This window comes from Chaetodon auriga, chromosome 5 (assembly GCF_051107435.1).
Source record: "Chaetodon auriga isolate fChaAug3 chromosome 5, fChaAug3.hap1, whole genome shotgun sequence".
Classification (NCBI taxonomy): domain Eukaryota; kingdom Metazoa; phylum Chordata; class Actinopteri; order Chaetodontiformes; family Chaetodontidae; genus Chaetodon; species Chaetodon auriga.
In genome coordinates, this window is record NC_135078.1 from 7410196 (window position 1) to 7432366 (window position 22171).

The 22171-nt window shown below is 43.6% G+C and overlaps 1 protein-coding gene across 9 annotated transcripts in view; it reads right to left on the bottom strand.

Moving 5' to 3' along the window:
- The window catches only part of fbrsl1 (fibrosin-like 1), a 268866-nt gene that overhangs the window by 56205 nt on the left and 190490 nt on the right, over window positions 1–22171 (bottom strand). The gene's annotated exons all lie outside the window — the stretch shown is intronic.

Here is a 22171-nt window from a genome sequence, read left to right on the forward strand (position 1 = left end):
TTACACAGATTATACATCTCCTCAGCATGTAAAAATAGGCTATTTTTACACTGCATGTTTCAGTACAGTGTATGTGTGGTGCGGTACGGTATATTCAATAATAGAGCTGGAAATGTTCTTCAATTGCCTGACTGAGGTAGTTTCATTAAACCTCTCAGAAATGTATTGTGCGATAGACCATTTCACGTTGATGGCCAAATGAGGAATACGTCACACAGTGGGATTAAATCTCCTGTATCACACTCAGGATCTTTCAAAGGAAAAGAAGAATAGATTATTTGGAGCATTTTTTTTGTTCAATCTTTAGATTTTAATTTGTGAAGATGCTAACCAAGTGCACATGCTTCAACCGTGCATGCAGAGATGTTAAGTGGGCAAAAAGAATCTAAAAAATCTGAAATCCCCCTATTGACCCCTACAGTCTGCAAGGACTCCCTAAAACTCTCAGTAGCCTGGGGAGTATGGATTGGCATCAGTCCTGACCAAGCAAGGCAATCCATCTGCTCCTTCTCCACAGTGAAGATGTTATTCTTAAAATGTACTTTAGAGGAGAACTCTTGGAGGCTAAAGAGGAGGAGGATGGAGCTTTGACGTCTCCTACAAAGTTAGCCCTGTGGTTATCCTGTTCACTCTTATGACCTGCTTAACTTAGCCATGATTGAAGTCAGGTTGAAAGAGGCTTATGCTTGCACAATGCCAAGGCAGAGTAAGGGGCTCCTTTACAACTCCACCTCCCTGTGGAGTTTTCTGGAGACAATGGGAAGATTGGTGTTTACTTTCTGCCATGCTGTGTTATACTCCACAGATACCCCTGAGAGAATGGTAGCTCTGTTATGTGAAACAAATCCTTTCTATAAAGAATGATAAAAACAGTATTTTGGATGGGTAAACAGTGCTCTATGATACCCACCCCAAACTGGGCATTTTCACATTTTTGCCTGGAGGTTAGGCACTGTCTCGCATGCAACAACAATAAGAGTTATGGCCTACTCTGCGGGTTTGTGTCAGGAATGCAAGACTTGTAATTATTTCCCAGCTGACTGTGATTAAGGGTCATCCCCAAGCCTTCAGACTTCCCTTAAAAACATAGGGCACATACACATACAAACACATCGACCCACCAACCCACACACAGGTCAGAGTAAAAGGCCCACGAGCATTTGGAATTAGACAGGGAAAAGTTGGACGCCACTAAATTGGACTTTGGTCAATCGAACAACTGACTGTGATTTTGTTTGTCCTCGAAAATAACAACTTACCCAAAGCAGCTGAAAAGAGGGAGAACATACATGACGCTAAACCCTGGGACACATTCCAGGACGACGTATGGAACAGAAAAGCAGATGTTGGACCAGCAGGGCATCCTGGGAAACTGGCCTCATAGAAGCGAGGAAAGGAGACAATAAATGTTTGAGCCACAAAGCCATTGTCGCCCTGAAGAGTCATATTGTATCTGCGCTCCCCATCGCTCTTCCATCCTGACAGAGAAAAACTGGAACAAACAATGTAGTTTGCTGCACTGTAGCTGCTCTGTAAGGACAGTATGCAGTCTTTTCTTTCAAAAGAAAACTTCAACAGCACTTTTCTAGTTATCAAAGGAGAAAATATGCCTTTTAATGGCTCCAAAAGTGTCTTATTTTCCGGTCATGTCCTGTTAACAACAAAGCAATGAGAAAAACATCTACGATCCACTGGGGTTTTGCTTAGTGTTGCAACATTCATGAAATGTCATGATGTGCTGTGGTCATTTTTATGCTTCGAATATACGTCATGTATGTTGCAAGACAACGTTCACGCAGCTTGCGACGTCTCATTGAGAACAACCACAAGAAGACCATTCCCAAAAATCACTTTCCTCTTGTGTTCTTTCTGTATTTTTAAGACAGTTGAGATGGACACATGAGAGAAGCTCTAGTAGGATTCTTAAGGAGTCTTAAGCTAGCAAGGCCACATATAGCTCCCAAGGTAAAGTAGGGGGCTAACCACTACATCACCTCTGGGAGAAAGGTTGGGTGTATTTTCTGTCCTTCAGCACTTTAACAGCCAGCTTTTCGGCTTCACATCCATTCAGCAGTGGGCCGCCAGCCTCGGCTAGGAGAACAGTTAATCTCAGGTAAGCCAGCGCTGACTGAGTGGATCAAGAGGCCTGGTCCAAATATCTGCCTTGTGGAAATAGCATCTGGCATACAATACCCCCCTCCTCAACAGCTTCCTAAAATAGGTGCGTGTACAGTAAAAGCTGTTGTGTAAAGACAGAAGCCAGGAGTGTAGGCACAAATATGTTGATTCCAGATCGGATGTTGACAGGAAGTGTTAACATCGACCGCAATGAGCAAATTTAACATGAAGGTATTCGCCAAATATTTCTTGGAGGATGGTATTCTGCTGCGAACAGTCCATCACCCTGTTTATGAAACTGAGACTTTATCAAGAGGCGAAAGATATCACAGCCCGAAGACACTGGCAGATAAACCACAAATTAGCTCAGTGTCTGATTTCAGAATTCGAGGGAGAGGGGATTTAGTGTATGCTTCTAATGTAACTAATCTATATTTCATCAACAGCATCTGTGTTTATTTCTTGAAGGGACGCCTCATATGATACAGCATTTAAAGGCTCAGCTGATCTGGCCTATACAATAATTTCTAGTTTTTATTGTTCTATTGCACAGCAGCACTGGACACTTCCTCTAACTAGAGATAGAAAACTACACTGTAAGTTTTAATCACAGCTATGTCTACTTTGAATCCTCACCATTACTAGTAATGATGGTGGAGAGGCACAACATAGGCTGTCACCACCAAAATGGAACACAGTCATGTTTTATTCCATTTTATTTCTGCAGCTGTACATTGTAATTTCTTTCTGGAGAGTGCCTTGCAGAATCCATGATTTATTCATTACGGGGGCTCGAGTAGCATAGACCAACTATGTGAGAATGAGCACCTTATTCAATGACTCCCATCTTTCAATACGGACAACATTTCTAGGTCATCCATTTGGAGCACGGGCGTACTCCAGAATACAAGTAGTGCTACTGAGAACAGAGGCCAGAGGATGTCAGACACTTTGAATGACTCTCAGGAGACCCAAATAAAAGTAAAGGACTTTACAGTAATAGAGGAGCTCTAGTGATGTACAAGTGACTGAAAGGCACAGAAACTCTACAGGACTACACGTAGGAACAAATAGATTTTCACTTATATGCAGTCTGAAACACTTTGAAATCACATTTCTGACTCTATTGCATATATAAGGCTTGTCAGGCAGCTCCTTTTTAAGCATCTCCAAAGTTGTGCTCATCAAGCCCTCGTGGCAAATGTTTCTGGAGGTTGCTGTTCGACATGAAAAGTCGTCCTGATTGATCGAGGCGATGTAGAACAAAAAGCGCCCTCCGCCAGGCACATTAAAAATGAATTTTCTCTGGGATTCAAAGGGCTGCGCTGCTAGGGCAGAGAGAGATGAGAGCTGGTAACTCTGCTAGTTTGCCTCGGGAGCCCCTCAAGCAGATAGTCCCAGCTGATCCATCCATCAGCCTTCAAGCCCACAGAGGTGAGTGACTGTTTGAAGGCTCTGCCGGCTACCTTATCCCGAGGCTTAACAATCCAATATTGGTTGTTGCCAAAGATAATTACTCTCCATTGATGGTAGAATACCCAGGGCTAGCTGCAGCCATTTGCATTGCCCAACACCACAAATCGATCAGGGAGGAAAAGCAGTTGGGAGCTGATAACAGTGTTGCGTTAGACTAGCATTTCTAGGAGGGATGTTATGCTCTCTCTGGCTTTTATTCTCCTAAACCCCCACCCTCTTATGGCCTTCCTCCCCCCACTCCCTCCTCTTTCAATGAACAAGGTAAAGAATGGCTCCCACTGATAGAATCAGCAAGGACACTGCTGTCTTTATTCTCCCTCCAAAAGCACGCACATGTCACCTTGACATTCTTTATCTTCTTCACAGTGCTGGCAGGAGAAAATGTGCAAACTAGATCCTGCATTTGATACATGATTGTTTATGGACCCACAGCTTTCATTTTCCATCCTCCTGAGCCGTTTGGAAGATTGACAGAAGCAAAAACTACATTTTGCTGCTCTTGTCTAGAAAACATGAAAACAGAAGGCGCAGCCTTGTGTGGTCTTGTTGCTGATTTGTCTCCACCAGGGTATAATTTACAAGAAGAAAAAAAAAGATGGAAATTGGAGAAGTGAGATTAGCAAGTAATTTATGGGCACTTAGCAGGGTGCCTGCAGTAACAGCCTCTGATATGCTTCACTGCAGCGTTGCATTTTGAGAGGACAGCCATGTCATTTGCTCCAGAGTTACAGAGCCCACATGCAGGACAACCAAACCTCACCAAATCATGTGTGAACACCAGAAGTGTTCACAGTCACCAGAGTCGTAACACATCTAAACCACTGCTTGGGATGAGGAATGGAAAATGACAAACAAGAAGTGTTATTTTCCCTTGTAATAAAGTTTCCACTCCTTTAACAAGATAAAAGTGAATTGTGCTCCGACTCAGAAAGTATGAAAGACGTTTGGGGATGAATTTTTCACGCACATTGATAATTTAATACAGACTGCTACGACTTTATTAACATTCTATGACTTCTCTTGCTCTCTGAGAATAATAACCATATAATCTGTGGCACTTTGAAGGGAACCACCATTACCACCTGATCAGATGGTCAAAGGTTGTTGCTGTCAAATAAAATTCTAAAAGTTTGAAGGCAACACTGTAAGTGAATCTGATATCATAATAGTAACCACAGAAAAGGCATGAATCACAGCTTTGCAAATTGTTTTTGAAAAGAACAACTGACCACAATGTCTGACCACCCGCCATGGAATATGAACAAGCTCTTGACCACATGGCAAACATGCAGAAAATGACTAGCAAGTAGACACTGAGCTGTTGGGGAAAAACGGATAATGTGTGAGCCAACGAGAACTCCTAAAAAGTGATAAGGCAGAGCAAGGAGAGCGATGGCGTCCAGGTGCTGGCTAAAAACAACATACACGGCCAGCCAAGCTGTTTTTAATGCACGTCTGACATTCACGGCCAAGTGGCACAGATAACGGACACTCTCAAAGATAAGTATTTGACTCTCCATTCCTCTTGTATTAGAAAACAACAGATAATCAAGAGCAAACAAAAACTGCAGTAGTTCAGGTGCAACAAGCGTTAAGGAGGAGAAAATGACAGAATATTTGTTACCATGAGAAACACAGAGTTGCCGGCAGAGACTGGAGTGAGATTAAATATGGGGTTACCAGAGCAAAGACCTAATCCATTCAGAGACAAATGCAGGGTCTCTGAAGCACATTTGTTGTGCGGCCTGAGGTTTAACAACTGGCATTATAACTCCATTTCTCATCATTACCTCCCTGTACGATAGTACTGCAGAGATAGGGTCAGCCAGGGAAAAGAGCAGAGAGTGGGAGTAAGACGGAGTGTGAATAAGAGAGATGATGGAAACCACACAGGGCACACAGCACATACAGTATAAATTCCTGTATATATATCCTGCGAATTCCAGTTTCAGATTGCGATTGGGCGTGCGCATCTCTGTGAATGTCCCCATGTGCAAAAAAAGAAAAAAAGAAAAAAAGGAATTGAAAGTGTGTGTGCATGCCTGTTCATGGTCCATGCTGGAGGTGTGCACAGTTGTGCACATGCAACATCTCCATGGTCACCATATGTTGCCACATTTCTCGGTGGAGGATTGAATGTGGGCACAAGTGCTCCCAGCAGTAAGTCAGCGTAGTGTCAGATATGGAAATCCACCAGTATTCATGAATGATACAAGGCCTGCTCTCTAGCCCCACACGTCAAAGGATTTGCCAGGGTGGATGAGGCAGATGCTTTGACAGATTTAAGGGAGCTGGGGGAGGGTCTTTTGGCTTCCCACTGCGTTGCACACTAACTCTCTAGTGTTACAGAAGTGTATAATAAGACCCCTTGAGGAAAAGTGTTAAGGGAAAAAAAAAGCATGCAGGCTTAAAAAAGGACAAAAACAACAAAATCTGATTGCATTCAAGGCCTTATTAACATATCCTTTCACCAGCAGAGGATGCCACTGGTTTTAATTCAGTAAGACACAGCTGCTGGGGCCCCGCAATTTCTATTTTGACTCTATGATTTAATCAATTATGGCTCTAAAACTATGGCTTAATTAACTTCATGCACAGGCGGCTGCTTTTCACAGGAGCCATTCAGGAAAACAGGAAAACAAAATGGCTGCCGGCTTCCCTCATGCTCAAAATAGAAGCTAAGATGGTGGTGGGTAGATTAACTACGCCCCGTGCAGTTTTATTGATTCACCGTTTTCTCTCATAGGGGATATAGAACAGGAACATTGTGCTCTTCATTCTTTGTGTACGGCCTATTCCTTCCTCAAAAAAAGGATATGCTGCAGCTTTTCCGGATAGCTGTGACCTTGGCCCATTTTCAGACTTCGAGAGGAGTGTTTCTAATAAAGAAGCTCAAAGACAAGGACGGTTGATAAAGTTAGCGAGTCTTACAAAGTGATTACAAAATGTTGTTTTCAACTTATTATAGCGTGTATGGACTGTTGCCCAATAATGCTGCTTCAATGACTTTCTCATGATAGAATCCATGATGCTGTCTAGTTTCTGAATGTGGCATAGACGACACAAAGAGAAGCTGAGTAATCTAATATTAACTCAAGTCAGGCCAGGAAACAGGCCTCCATCAAATAGGAAAATCGTCAAAAAAGTCCCCCTCACAAAATACAAGTCAACAGTAAGTAAATGAGTTTAAATTAAATTAGGAATATCACATTATCATCCAAAATAAAAATTCCGACGGTAGATTTCAAATTGAATTATGGACTAAGACGCCAGCTGTTTACACTGATCTCCTCACTGAACTGGTGGCAAACTTCATAGCTGCTCAAACCACCAGTCCACTTGGAAAACTTGAGGTAAACAAACCACCAGTCAACTAATTGCAGTCAGGTGAACTTTGGACACCAACACCGCCAAACCGAGGGCCGAAGATGGAACCAATGTGACAACTTCAAAGGGATTAGGCTGCAGTATTGAGTGTTTGATACCGCACACATGAACTCTTTTCACTTGAATCAACTGACAAATCAAGCTTATGAATCCCTCTTTCCATCACGCCACTCATAATACGCTACCCTTGTTGTACTCCTGTTTGGCATTTCACTGAAGAATACCCCCTTTTGTACTGGAAGCATGAGGAGTACTCTGGAATAACATCCAGCTAATGACAAATTAATGATGAAGAGACGAAGTAAATTACTGAAATTAGATTTCAACCGTTTACAGCACATCAACAGTAAATTGCCTTTATTCAATCACATCTCATTATTATATAAAGTACAGTCCAAATGAGGCCATGCCTAGGGCCATATTATTACTCAACATTGAGTTCGTACATCAAGACAAAGCAAGCCACCCATTTGCTAAGAGTTTCTATGAAGACTGCATCTATAGTGCGTTATGGGAGCATTCATAACGTATTATAAGGCATTCAAGATCTATGATGCATCTGTAACATTGCATGGTCCACCATAATGTTTCATTGTTGGGGTAATTAAAGTGTGATGCATTTAAAAGAATCTACGCTGCATCATAAGTCACTATTATGTAAGATGCCAAAATGTAGAGAATTAAGAAATAAAAAACTGTCTTCTTTTGGAATCAAACCGCTGTTTTTCTTACTATTGCTTTGATGGGGGTGGCCCACCGCCCCATGGAGCCCTCCTACCCCCCGAAAGAAGCTAAATATTTTATCTATGTTATGTTGTAATTTTTTCATGAAAATACATGACACTTGACTCACCACCAACAATGAAACTTTATGATGAAGTATGTATTATTATAAATGCATCAATATGCACTTCACTTTACTTAACACATTTAATGATAATTAATGATACAACATGGACTACTAGAGCACACTATGAGTCTTTACTACAGTTGACTGCTGAGGTGAGTATAGGTAGTCATAGTGTGTTATAAGCCCCATCAGTCAACTTCTAGTTTATAACTAGTCAAGTCACTTACGTAATGTTTCATGACTGTTAATACAGTGCATCAGAAAGCACTATGTGTGTTTACGAACGTAGTCATGAAGCACTATGGATGTATTACAATTCATGATGAATGCCCCTATAACGCACAATAGATGTGGTCTGTGCCACACATTCTACTGCTAGGCCAGTTATCAGACCTCAGCCAGTGTGGAAAAAAGTCTCCATAAATGAGTTAAGACATTAACACCAGTCAGGTGGTTTCCATTTTAGGCCATAATTGGGTCTGTCAGTACCCTAAATCCGATATTCTAAGCCAGAAGACCCTTACCCTCCAAACTAATGGCTTCCACGTCAGAGGTGAAGGTTCTCAACCTGAATATCTTAACCTATAAAGAAACTTAGAGGGAAATGTCTTCTCAGCAGTTCTCGGTAAAAGCCCATTTTCTCTCTAGAATCATATACCCAATTGATAAGTTTTAATTCATTTTGATGAAGATTTCAGCTAATCTGTGGGGCCTTTGTGTATGTAATATGGATTAGGCTCTTTAGCTCTGGGAGCTCAGTCATGATGCCAGAAAAGCCTCTTTGCATCACAGCTCCCTCATTCATCTGGCCACAGGCCTGCTGTGACTTCTAACCCTGTCCTCCCTCGGGACATACCCCAAACGACCACTCCTTCCATTACCCCAAGTGAGCTGCCCTGGACCTCCTCATGCTAGACCGCAGCAGGGATGGGGGGGTGATAGAAGAGCGGCGCAAGGGCAAGGGCCTTCCTCGCTAATTACACCAATGCAGCTCCTGGGACAGAAGCCGAGAGCCTTTGACATCAGTTTCATATTGGTCTTTTGTTCCTTTGTTCCATTGCGCCTTTGTAGACTCGCTGCAGGGGCGTCGATCATAACTTCCTGCTTCCCTGAGCTTCATTTCATGCCCTGAAAAGTGAGTGGATGCATAAAGCCCACCATTTTCAAAGAATTCCACTGTGCTTGGTGTTCAAACATGAAATGAATGCAATTTATTTGAGCTTATTATTTCCTTTCCCTCACACATAGGCAGTCGACGATAATGCATCTCTGTCCAGCAAGACTTAGCAGGTTATCTAAATTCAATAACACAGAAGTCCCCAAACTAAGTGCATGCGTGCTGCGCTGCATTAGAGTGAAGTGACGTACACAGCAACAGGGGAAAATGCAAGAGCCATCTTACTATGCAGCTAAAGAAAAATAATCTTTTTCTTTTTATAGAATAGATCACTAAAATCACGATGAAAGACTAAAGAGAGAAATCGGACCACAATAACTGCATTAAAAGTACAAAATCTTTGGTTGGATTTTGTGTGGGAGTATTTAAGAGTGGCAGCTGGGACCTACTTTTTCCTTCAACTTAAACCTCTACTATTCTCTGCCTAAAAGCCTGTTTGACTTGACAAAGGCATTTAAAGTTCTGGGATTTCTGAAAAGGCTTGATTCATTAAACAAAACCTTCAAACATCAGGATGTCTCATGGCTCATCATGAGACATCTATCAGGAAAGCCTTTTGGTTTGCAAATGCATTCTGATTGGCAAAATCACTTAAACAGCTCAGACAGTGTACTTATTACAGACTGCGGATGTTCACAGAGGTAAGCTGTTTACTACCTCCAAAGTCTACAAAATCTGGACTTCCTGCCCTCTAACAGTATGTATTTCAGCAATAAAAAACGGTTGTTTATATAGCAATCAAGCCACAAGTTGGAAAGCAAGAGAAAGATTGTAGAAGGGGCAGGGAAAAAACTCGACACAAAACCACTCGATCCCTCTTTAATAGAAAGCAGAGCGATGGCAGCTGACTGGGGTTCCATCGTAAAGACAAACAAGCATTAACTGGCCTGTTTTAAAGGCAACAACAGAGGGTTTTTATTTAATGTCTTAAAGCTTTAATTGGCGCCTCTGTTATTTCCTCTTCAAGGGACTGAGGGTAACAGTAAACCCAGTGTCAAAGAGGAGGGCCTCACTGGCTGTGGCGACCCGGCAACTGGCTGCCCTCATTGGGCCTCTACATATGTGATCTTTACCAATTGAGCTCAAGAGGCTATGCTCCCCCGGCCCCCAGCTGCCAACAAGGCAGGCCTCTCAGCTTGGGCTCTGGAGCCTAATCGGCCTGGAAGGGCCCTGTCAACCACTCACCCTCCAGGTCACATATGGAAGTGACTAGAGCTGTTCTAAGTCACCTGGGGATTTTCATAAATCTCTAGACTGTTTCCTTAAGCTAATAATTGAGGAGAGCCACCTCTCCCCGTGAGTTGTGTCCGGCGATATTATGGCACCAATTTTGCACTTTCCACTTACTGTCTCTCTCTCCCCGCCAAACAGGAAGTACATATCTATGGTAACAGCGGTAACTAAATTGCTCTCTAAACAGCCCCAGGTTTAGGTCCCCTGGAGATTTCATTTTAGAGCTGTAGGGGAGAGCTAGCTATTGAGTTCCAGAAAACGTAGACCACCACCTCATGCAGAGGTTCAAAGATGAATGTCAAAGCAAAGCTACTTCTCCCAGGCTTTGGTTTGATACATCACAAAAACCTTTCAGTCAATGAACCTTGTGTACAATAACTGTGTCTCTCTCGCATGTCTTCCCGTGTTAATGTGCTGAGGGTGGAATCTAGTCGACAGACTGTGGAGCCAGAAAATCTGATACTCTCTTTGAGGAGAACAAGTGCTCCTTTATGCAATGGTTTACAGCTCCATATGTATTTTCGATTCAGATTTATTTAGTGAGGGGCTCAGCAAGACCCCTGAGGGATCCATAAGCCTTAGTGCTCGATCTCCACCTCTCTTGTTAGATTTACGTCCTTTAACAACACAAACAAAAGTCTTGTTTCTTCCCCAGGAGGCCAGCTGTGAATCAGAGCAGCTTCTAGCAGCTCCACACGCAAACCAGGAAGAGGGAGAGAAAGAGGAAAAGCTGGCCAAATTCATACTGTCTGGACTAAACAAAGCAGGAGGAGGTACAAGAGTTGGAGGATTCACTGCAACATGCGTAGATAGTTTTATGGTGGCGACACATGCAAGCCAGTACGTAATCATTTTCAGAGAGGACACAACTGAGGCAGTTTGGCCAAGTGAGGCTAAGTGGAATTGATGGAGCAAAGCTTAGGAACTCGCCCAGACTGAAGACACATTGAGGTCTACGGTGAATACTGAGCTCCAGCCCGGGCTCACATACAACATGATCTGGGCTTTACACAGTCAAAGCCCTCCATCCTTCCTTGCATTGTCTTGTCTGACACGTTGAAGGATGTGAGGGAGCCGGGTGCAGACAAAGGCCTCTCCCGGCTGGCCCATTAGGTGGAGAGAGCGATGTCCAGAGCATTGGAGCATGTCCCCTGCTCTCAGGTGGGGGCTGTTTTATTAATGAGCCAATCGAATGAGTGTAGGCTGGGGGCTGGTCACTGCTGACTGTAGGAAGCACCTTGGGCGGCCAGCCTGGTGAGTGAGTGTGGCTGGGAGTCAGAGGACTGATCCCTGCAGGGGCCCCAGCCAGTAATGTACTCCCTGGCGGGCCTCGGTGGAGGCACATTTGACAAATGGACTCCTTTAGCTAGAGCTGTGCCGGGGGGATCTGGGTTCTGGTGTTGGCTCATGGCTGGTTTACCTGCCCACCGCCATGCTCGCTTCTTCATCTGCACTGCCTCCCCTGAGCTCCAACAGCTACTGACTGATAATGAGGCCATGTACACATGAATGGATGGGCCAGGCTTCCAAAGACACACAAACGTGCAAGCACACATACATACACACAGACACTGAGCCTGACTGTGCTGAGATAGGCAGGGCTCGCAGGCTTATGTTGTTAGTAGCATGGAATTGTGTAGTTGGAACTGCTACTATGACGTCTGTGATGGATTACAGTGGAAAACTGGCAAACAAAACCTTGCACTATCTTTGGAAAAATAGGGTAACAAAATGGAGCTTAACGTAATATGCAGTGATTAGCACTGGTCATTAGTCAACATTTGGATAAATGTTTGATTAAGCAAAATAACTTACAATAACAACAATTTAAAAAGATTTGATTTGGCTTTTAGAAAACATGTTAATATTTTGTTTTGACAGACACATTAATTTACTCTTGAATTCCATGTGTCATATCTAAATCAGACAGAGACAGGAAGTCAGTGCTTTGGCATTTGCAGCACACTCCCTTTCCACAGATTAAACTTTTGTTGACATTTATCTAGCACAAAAAATCAAATCTTTAACGGACTTTCTTTTTTTTTTTTGGGCAAACAATCTCTTGTTTTCTAGTGTGGTGGCAGATGCTGAGGTGGGAGACAAGCATTGCGACAGATCTGGATGTGTGTAAACAAGGAGCTCAGTGCATTTGTGTTTTCCTCATGTGGTGCAGGATTGTGACAAATTCCAGAGCAAGTCTCTAGTGAGTCCCACTGCTTTGGTGTCAGCACCGAACGGCTGTCTGCGCGTGATGGAGCCGAGAAGCGCTGAGCACCGCGGCCTCCCTTGGGATGCGTGCCGAACAAGATGTCGCCTGTCAAGCGGGGAACATTTGAAAATAAATAACATCAATGATGATTTCAGTTTACTTGTCACGAGCGTGTGCGCTTTTTAGAAGTGATGCCATCACTCTGCTGGGGATGCAATCGCTCCTCTCTCTCTCTCTCCCCCCCTTCTGAGACAGGCCTCGGCTGCTAGACGCACTCCATTTCCTTTTCTGATTCAACATCAATCTGTTGGAAGGCTCCAGATATCAGTCTTAACAAGCTGCTGGGTGAGACGTGTGCAGTGATCATTCATTAGAGCCACCTAATAACAATGCTGAATTACTCATTAGCCCATCTCTAAATCTTTGAAAATATCTGCTTTCAAATGGCAAAGACGGTTACATGCATTACACTGGATAACCTTGATGCATAGGATAAAATATCCTTACATGTGCCCTATTACACACAGTTAGAACGAAGCATTTTGGACTACTTGCAGCAATATGAATGACATTGAATTGTTAAGGAAAATTCATAGTCCTGATACAGCAATCTAAAATGTCAAATGACAAGAGACTGATTGCAGAACAATTCCAAGGCTAATTTACTAGCCTTGACTGGAACTCAGTTTGTTCAATAACTCAAAGCGAGAAGACAGGTGAGACCATTCATCAGATACCCAAGAGTGTGTGTATGTGTATGCATGGCTATGCACTCATTTGGCCTCAGCACGTTGGAACGAAGCCCAGCAGAGGAGCCTGAACCGATTGGAGTCTCAAAAAAGACCAAAGAGCACTTGTAACACAAAGAGTTTCATCTCAGCTCCTTAAGGAGAACCATCTGTTGTAAGGCAGCCTTTCTCTTGCTCTCTCTCTCTCTGCAGCTCTACAGTCGATCGTAGGTCAAGAGCAGGAAAACAAATGTGCACTGTGCACATGTGTCTGTCTGTCTGCCATTCCTCCAGCCAGAGATTACATATCAGAATGTTCTTTTGGCAGCGCCGCAAAAGGGAGAGGGGGAGAAAAAAGGTCCCCAAGGTATGGAGAAAAGATCTGACTTCCTTAGAAAGGCATCATAAATTGTTTGCAGTGTGTTCATCTCTTAAAGACCGGGGCTCATCTCAAGTGGATGGAGACTGTGAGGAGGGGAGGTGTTGGAGAAAATGCAGAACGACTGGATGAGGTGAAGGAAAATGTGGGGAACTGACGGATGGGGAGTTTATGCATCTGGGTTTGGCGGTCAGATAGAGCCTCCTTCTTGTTGTTTGGACGCATGACCTGCACTGTTAAGGCCAGCAATCCCACTTGCCAACGACTGCTCTGGCAACCCACACACACACAGCAGACAGGAGGAGCTGAGGGAGCTCAGGTTTATCTGTGACTGTAGCTGTGCATGTACTGACGGGCAGTACAGACATGCATTTCTACCGTTAGCGTGTTAGTGTCTGCCATGGGCTTTCATCACCCCACGACCCACTCCGCGCCGTCCTGTTTCCTAGCTGGCCTGCACAAAGTGAATCAACCTCTTGCTGTGCACCTCAGAGCCACAGGCTTCTAATGCCTCCACGTGTTTCCCTCTCACTCAGCACATACGGTATCTGCCTTTGATTTGAGGCTGGTCTGAGGGCCGATCGATCACAGTTTAAAGGCCCCTAATCAGGAACAGGAGAGATGAGGATGAATAAAATCATACATCATGGCTCTCTGGCTGCTGGCCTCCTGCTATTCTGTCTGTCTTGCTTTCTCTCGCTTGCCCCGTCACTCACATGACTGTGTTTGATGTCTAAAAACACAAGAACTCACAACTCTTTGCATTGAGGGAGAAGAGGTGGGGGGTCAAAAATGAAGCACCCACAACTCACGAGCAAAAAAAAGTACAAAATAACAAGCATGAAAGAAAAGATGAAAGAAAAATATACAAATGCCTCTCATGCAAAAGATGGGGTCACTTTCGAGCACAATCTGTAACAAATATGTCACCTTGCTTTGGCCTCATATAGTGCCATCAATGGCAGCTACCAAATGTAACATAACCTGTGAAGTGGACCCGTTCCCCAAGGTAGAGATGGACCATCATCCATGGCAAGCAGACCAGGGTTTAAGACATTGGTTACCAAAATAAGAAATGGATAAAAGGGGAAAGAAAAGAGAGTATTAGTGGGAATATGGAGCAGAAACCCAGAAGCCCCCCTGTCATTTGTGACCTGGCTGAGCTTTTTATCTATGCCTTCTCAGATGGAGTCATGTCGAGAGTGGAGAGCGGGAGGGAGGGTTAATGAGCGGCATTGACTACTATCAGCCTCAACAGTGCCCAGGCCTGTGGCCTTTATAAAAGAATCATATCCTTTCACCCTAATTAAAAGGAAGTGCTTTTACCTGGAGGGGGACCCCTCTGAACCTGCTTCCTCTCTCTCTTTAACAACCAAACCCCCCTCTCTTATCACTTTTAATCTGTCCATCTGGTGATTTCTTTTCCCCTCTGTCTACATCTCAAGAGAACAGTGGGCTGGAACTGGTGTAATTTATATTTCCAGCCAAAAACTGAGAAAAGCAGTGGCTGCAAAGAACATAGTCAAAGCTAGGCGGAGTAGATGGGGCTTTTGGATACATCCATGTCATCCTCTCCCTTCTCGTCACCAATCGTTCTCACCGGTTGTGGGATTAATTGACTCTGTTCTGTGGTATTGGGGACTCATTGCTAAATTGGAAGGCCGTCCTATTGGACTGCCAAAGAAAGCAGAGCAGTGAGGCCCTGTTTCCTTGAATTCCCGTTCCTCACGCTCCATCTCTCTCTCTCTCCTCCCTTCAAAGTACGATGCAACAAAATAGCCAGAGCAGGCATTATTAATGAACTAGAATGGGCGAGGAGGGAGGAGCTCATTTCTTATTTATGAGACGCTAACCAACTGGCAACCTCCCTGACAGTCCTATTAATGATCTTTAGTGGCCCTCAGGCCATTCCATCTCCCTCTCTCTTTCCCACTACCTGTCTCCTTCCCCTGCTCACGTCCTGCGAACCTGTCTACCTCTCTTTGCGAACCCCCATTCCGGCCTTCGTCTCTTATCGTGGCAGGATTGAAGCAGAGAGGGGAGTGGAGGGGTGGGGATGGGAGGTGGTGCAGGCCTGTAATTTGTGCAGGGGATTTAGACATTACAGGGGGAAAAAGGGCTCTCCTGGGACCAGGCAGTTGATCAGCCGTGGCCTCGGTGGAGCAAGCCAGACAAATAACAAATGACAGCTCTGTGATTAAATCAAACCTTCTACTTTAAGTGTTGAAGTATCTGCCTGTCACTAACAATCTAGGGCTTGTTAAAGCCCCCCCCCCCCCACTTAAGAGCCCTGCCTCCCTCCTGCCACGGAGTCCCATCAAGCTCCCATCCCCTCCTCATCCTCAAAACTACCCCCCCTCCGCCCTACCTTCCTCTACCCCAGAAACACATCAATCAAACAGCTCCCTCCGGACACCCTCCCACCCCCTCCCTCCACACTCCTGGCTAACCATCTACTCTCAGGAGAATGTACAAAATGACACACACAAACACACACAAACACACACACACACACACACACACACACAGACACACACACACACACAAACACACACACACACACACACACACACACACACACACACACACACACAACCCTGTATGTGAAAAAATCTCAACATACAGATAAAATAAGTGGTTTGACATTAAGAAACTCATGCAAAATGGATACGATGTCTAATGCAGTGGAATAAAATAATGGAATTTTCACAATATATTGAATCTACAGTCAAGCTTTACTGCACCACAGAGGGCCATACAATGTGAACCACTACAGTATGGTTATAGTTCAATAGCAGCATCTTCTATTAGCTCATAATGGCTTTTTTATTGACAAACCAATGTGAATATTCATCGGTTTAAGTGCTCATTAGGGACAACCCGGCAAAACAAGGCTTGATTCAAAACCTTTTCCTATAATTATTGGGGTACATTTCAGTAATTTTTAATGACACTGTACTGATGAGCTGCTGTGTCTTCACTTGCCTGGCTGACTTTCCTGTTTTTATTCTCTTCATTTTAGGGTGCAGTGCCACTTAAAGCAAAATGGCTTGTGCACGTACATGTCTGTATACAGCGTTTTGCTCATTCTTAAACCTTTTTGGAATTTTTCAAATTGCCAGAAATTAAGTATTAATGTTGAAAACGACAACAAAAACAAAACGTCGCTGAAAACAAGTGCTGCCTTGGTTTGCTGATTTGAATACGTTCACCTTTAATACTGAATTGCCACATCATCCACCTGAAGTCAAGGTGATCAATTCTACACTGATTGTCTGTGGAGAACACTTAACATAAACTGATTCTGGTATTGTTTTTTTTTTTTTTTTTTATGTTGTATTAGTCCTGTTTTTGATGTAGTTCAGCATCGTGGGAATGCTTCATTCTTCCAAAAATACAAATCTTGATTAAATTCAAAGGTACTGAATATTTTGGCAAAATATTACACAACACATACATTTCAACATCAGGATCCCAACCATCACATATCCGCATCAAACCAGCCTTAACAGCAGCAGACAGCAGCCTCCATTTTCACTTCACTTTGGTTTCAAATCTGCTTCAAACTTAACAGATAAAAAAACAAATGCGAAAATCAGACCAAATGCTTTGAAGTGGCCACCAGGCTTCAGGACACTCATGGACCATCACTAGCACTGTGTTGGTTCTTGGTTCCTTTATTCAGAGTCCACATCCTCCCCGTCGTTTTAGTGCACAGTCTGTTGGGGTGAGTCAAAACACTCTCTGATGACATTAAAACACTGCATGATGTTCGGCTTTCCTACCTTTTTTTTTTTTCCTCTCTGGAGCTTTTTCACACAACATTAACATCATTGCGCCTTGCGGCCACAAAAGCTGCCTGCGCGACAGACCAACACGCTGGGAGTCAAACTGGGGCCATCGGGGGGAGGGGCGGGGGCAACACAACATTTATGATTTTCATCAGACCCAGCTTTGCCATTCCTCCTGGACTGACTCTATCAGCAGATTTTATTGTCTGCTTGGGTAAATGGAGACAGCATTAACCCCCATGGTGGGCTCATATATCCTTAACTGTGAAGCCAACAGTCCAGGAATAGCAAACATTTACAACAAGTGCCACGACCGTCTTGAACGAATGAGGAACAGGAAGAGCTCGGCTAGAGAAGTTAGCTGACCTTATAAAATGTCTGGCTGCTTAGCTGCTCTGCTGCCTGTTGGGCAGGCTGGTGATGTCTGAACAGTGACATGATTTAAGGCTAAATTAGTATTCATCACACCAGTCACAAGCCATTAATCTAATATCCCCAACATGAAATGATATGCAAATTGTTACCCATTGTAATGCTGCACCATGCGTCAGTGCTTCAAAATGGCCACTGCTGCAACTACATCACACGTTCTGCATGATGAAAAAATATAGGTGCCCTAGCTTGTCTCCACATAAATGTAGCTGATCTTCAACTCGCCTATAATATATGAATTTGATTTGGCCGAGGCCGATATGTTCAACATCAAGAGCCAGACTGTATAATGTAGCTGCCCAGAAGCAATGTGTCAATTACAAAGGTAAAACACTGTTAAAATGTTTGCACACACAAGTGGTATGACAGTTAAGGTGATACTGTGTGTGATGGGTGAGTGTTAAGTGTAACACTCATCAGATTCTGGGTGGAATATACCGAGTGAAGTACACTAATTGCCCATATTTGCAGTCTTTACCATGATTTTGAAACCAAATGTAGTCCCAGTGGTCTGACTACTGTGTGAATATTGGCATATTTTTATTATGTGCAGCATAGTGTATGTTGATTGATGGTTCATGGTTCAGAGGAAAATTATTTCTGATAAGCATAGACTTGATTTATCCAAAACCAAATACATTTCTGAAAATATTAGCAGCTGGAAAGTGTGGTTTGCGTGGCATTTTAAATGGGGCTAAACTTGTTTGATGAACAGCCACAGAAAAATGGGAACATTTCAGATGAAACTGGACCACCAGATGTCAATCATTTGCACCTGCTCCACAGCCCTGATACCTGTGCAAATTACAGCACCTGTGTGCACAGAGCAGCCTCTAACTAACCACTGTCACTGTCTCTCTCTCTCTCTCACAACAGCTTTATCAGCATGAAACGTCTGTGCCAAAAGACTAAAGTAGAGAATTTTGTCATATTATAGACATTATTGGATGAACAGCAAATGTAGAAACACATTAGTATTACATGGGTTTATTCAACATAACATAAATGTATTGTAAATAAGTGTACCATTTCATTTATGGTAAAACATAACGATGTGACAATGTGATCATCACACTAGCGACTGCCTGCCATGGAGGTGTCCTCGTTTTTGGGGTCATGCTGATGGCCACCCTGTATGTCTGTAGATCTACCCATCTGCACCACAATGTCTTACTGTTGTGCAGAACTGGCTAGCTACCAGCCCCTGACACAGTATTAGTACTGGGCACTTCACCAGAATTCAGTACAGGATTTAGTCCAGTGCATGTTTGATACACTCATCAACTTGTTTATACGGTTGCCAGACATTAAGTGTTTCACTAATTTGTCCAGAAGGTTTGCCCGGCCAGTTGATGTCTAGTCAAAATCATTTTGTAAATCATATTCAAATCATTCTGATATATTCCACCAGGTTGGCATTTGTCGCTCTCACAAGTTATAACATTTCAAGGAGACGTATTCCTCATCGGGTGCTTGTATTTTATTAAACCTTCACTCCAAACAGAAAGATATATAAAAAATGTGGATTGTGGAAAAACTCATTTCCAGATACTTAAAGTTAAATACCAAAAGAAGGTTCACACGTGTTCACGTTTAAATGTCATTATTGGTATTCTTCTTTGTGACTTCATATTATCACTACATTCAGTAAGCCAAGTAATACTTGCATGCTTTTATTGATTCTATTGATTGATGTGCTTAAGATGAGGGCACACGCCTTCAGCTGAAAGCATAAAAGAACACATGGTCTCCTGAGGTTACAGATGAAGTCAATATCAACTTCAATAATTATTATGGACAGGCATTGTGTTGTTGATTCACATTTATCGAGGTCTGAGCACATCATCCGCACATGGACACGTCCAGTTTCACCAAGATGTAAATCTAGCAAAACAAACAACATACCTAGAGATTGTTTTTTTTACACCTCACCGCAGTGAAAGGACACCAGAGGACAATTGTTTCTGGCGGTGTGCCCGGCTTTGAGGCTGAGGCCAGGGTCTGAGCTGTGTCGGGGAATATGCCTGGTGACAGATGCTCGGGAGACAAGGGCCACGGTGGAGGTCCAGGGAGAGCAATTAGCACAAACGAAGCAACTACGTCGTTAGCTGGTCTTTATTAGCCTCAGTGATCAGTTCAGAGGCCATTAGTCTCCTGTGATCAGAGTTCCCCGGTTGGCTCGTCCACATTACTGGCGTTTGTGATCGCGCGTGTACAGAGTTTCAAGGTGGTGAGACCCATGGAGTGCTTTCCGGTCGTGAAAATTAGAAACGAGCTAGCTGCTGATGCTTACATCTGTTATCATGGATGTGAGGCTGTTTGGTGATTACACGTCAAAGGACAAAACAGTAGTGGGTGGCCTACGAGAACTGAGAAGAAACTAATTCTGGATTTGTGTCTTTAGTAGTTGCTCTTCTAAAGATAAAGATGTGGCAAACTGTATTAGCATAATTACCAGATTCACTGCACAAAAATACTATGTTTTCATCTCTTTCAACTGATTCATTGTTACTATCCTGTGTTTCTGTGGATGGATTTTAGAACGCCATGCTTTAAATTCTGTTAAAAAGACTTTTTCAATTCAATTTTAGACACAACAATGTCACATTTGCAGCAGTGCGAATGCTTTCTATCAACCGCTTTAATCTGTCAACACCAGTCCTGGCAGTAAGTAAGACGGTCAAGGGTGACGTGTGTGTCCGTGTGTCTGAAGAGATGAGAGGGAGTCACAGTGAATGTCATAATGTGAATGACTGCTAAAGTAACCAGCAGTCACTGCCGTGCGCTCATATGGTTCTGCTTTTCTGTTATTTATTTTCACAACCATTTGAAGTACCTTGTCTGCTGAAACATGCCTAATGTGGTGGGAATCGTAGCACAGAATGTCTTGCTCTGCGCGTCGTGTGATATCACTGGCTGGTGGGGGGCTACGGGACATCTTCTTGTACACCTCTCATCTCTGTCCTGTGTTGCATGCTGGGAAAGAGCTGCCCTACGTGTTGTTCCTCTTCTTTGCCCGGGCCCTGAGAGACTTCCCTGCTAATGTTCCCCTCCTGTTTTACAGCAGTACTTCCTGGAACGGCCCCCCTACTAGTCATCAGATGCTACATTAAGGGAGCACTCTGAAGTCTTCCTCCACCACTAAGGGCCCCTGATAAATAACTTATGGGGGAGAGGATTCAAAACATCTCTCCTATTACTAGCCTCGATTCATTTTTTACAGTCCCTCGAGCCTCCCATCTGTCCTGCACTTCAAACGCATCTGAATGCTCTGAGATACTTTCCCTATTCTATCCTATGGGATCCCTGTGAAGGTAGAGAGAGAGGGGAGGCAGGGATGTGAGGGGGGCTGGGTAAAAAGAAAAGGAATATGACAGAGCCAGGAGCTTTGAGCAGCAGAATGTGCCGAAAGCATCTCTGCCATCACCTTCCTTTCTGACTATTCTCCACGGAGGGGAAGAAAGAAAGCATTTGAAGGAGAGGGAGAGGCAGGAGGAGGGAGGGAAAGATTTGCGGTTGAAGCGTCATTGTCCGGCTCAGAGCTGCCACTCTCCGTCAAATTATAACACGTCCAACAACTCAGCTTTTTCTCATTCGCAATTACAAATTAGTCCATTAGGCTGTCGGCTGCCTGTCCCTCTTCTCTGCGCTGGAAGGCGATGTGTGTGTAGGTGTGTACGTGTGTGTGTATAAACCCATAAGGGTGGGCAGATGGGAGGGAACCTTCCCTGGCTGGGAGATGGCAGTTTTAAGTCACATAACGAGGCAAACAAGCAAACCAACAGTTGTAAGCTGATGTGATGTCGACAGTAATTGTCTTTGATGGGCTCGGGTGGATTGGGGGCGCAGCGGGTTGGCCTTCCAGTGGTAGTTATGGAATATAAAATGGGGCTGCCTGTTTTCTGAAGGTACGAAAAAAATACAGGCACCCATTTTTGTGAGGCCATCACGACAGTCTTTTAGTCAACCACCCTATCAGCTTAAATGGATTTTAAATTAGCAGTGAGAGCATGGCTAACAACATATCTCAGCTGAAAGGAGCCCACTCTGCCGAGAGAAAAGCATACATGTGACATGTATGGATTTTGATGGAGTCAAGATTGCTTTCACTGATCCCTTTTATTGAGACCATGATTTTTTTTCCCCTCCCTCCAGCTTTTGAATCAGGCCTATTCACATTTCAAGCAAATTCAATTTGAGCTCCGGATCAAAGATGTGCATGAGACCCATTTAGTGTCAGGTAATATCAACCGGGAGTGACTTATTCAAAAGGTGACAATCTAACCAATCAACATCACTGTAAATCACATAAAAATGTAATTATTATGCCTTTTCCCTAAATGAATCATCATGACTTTTATCCAACCTGTGCATTTATAAAGCGTCAAGGT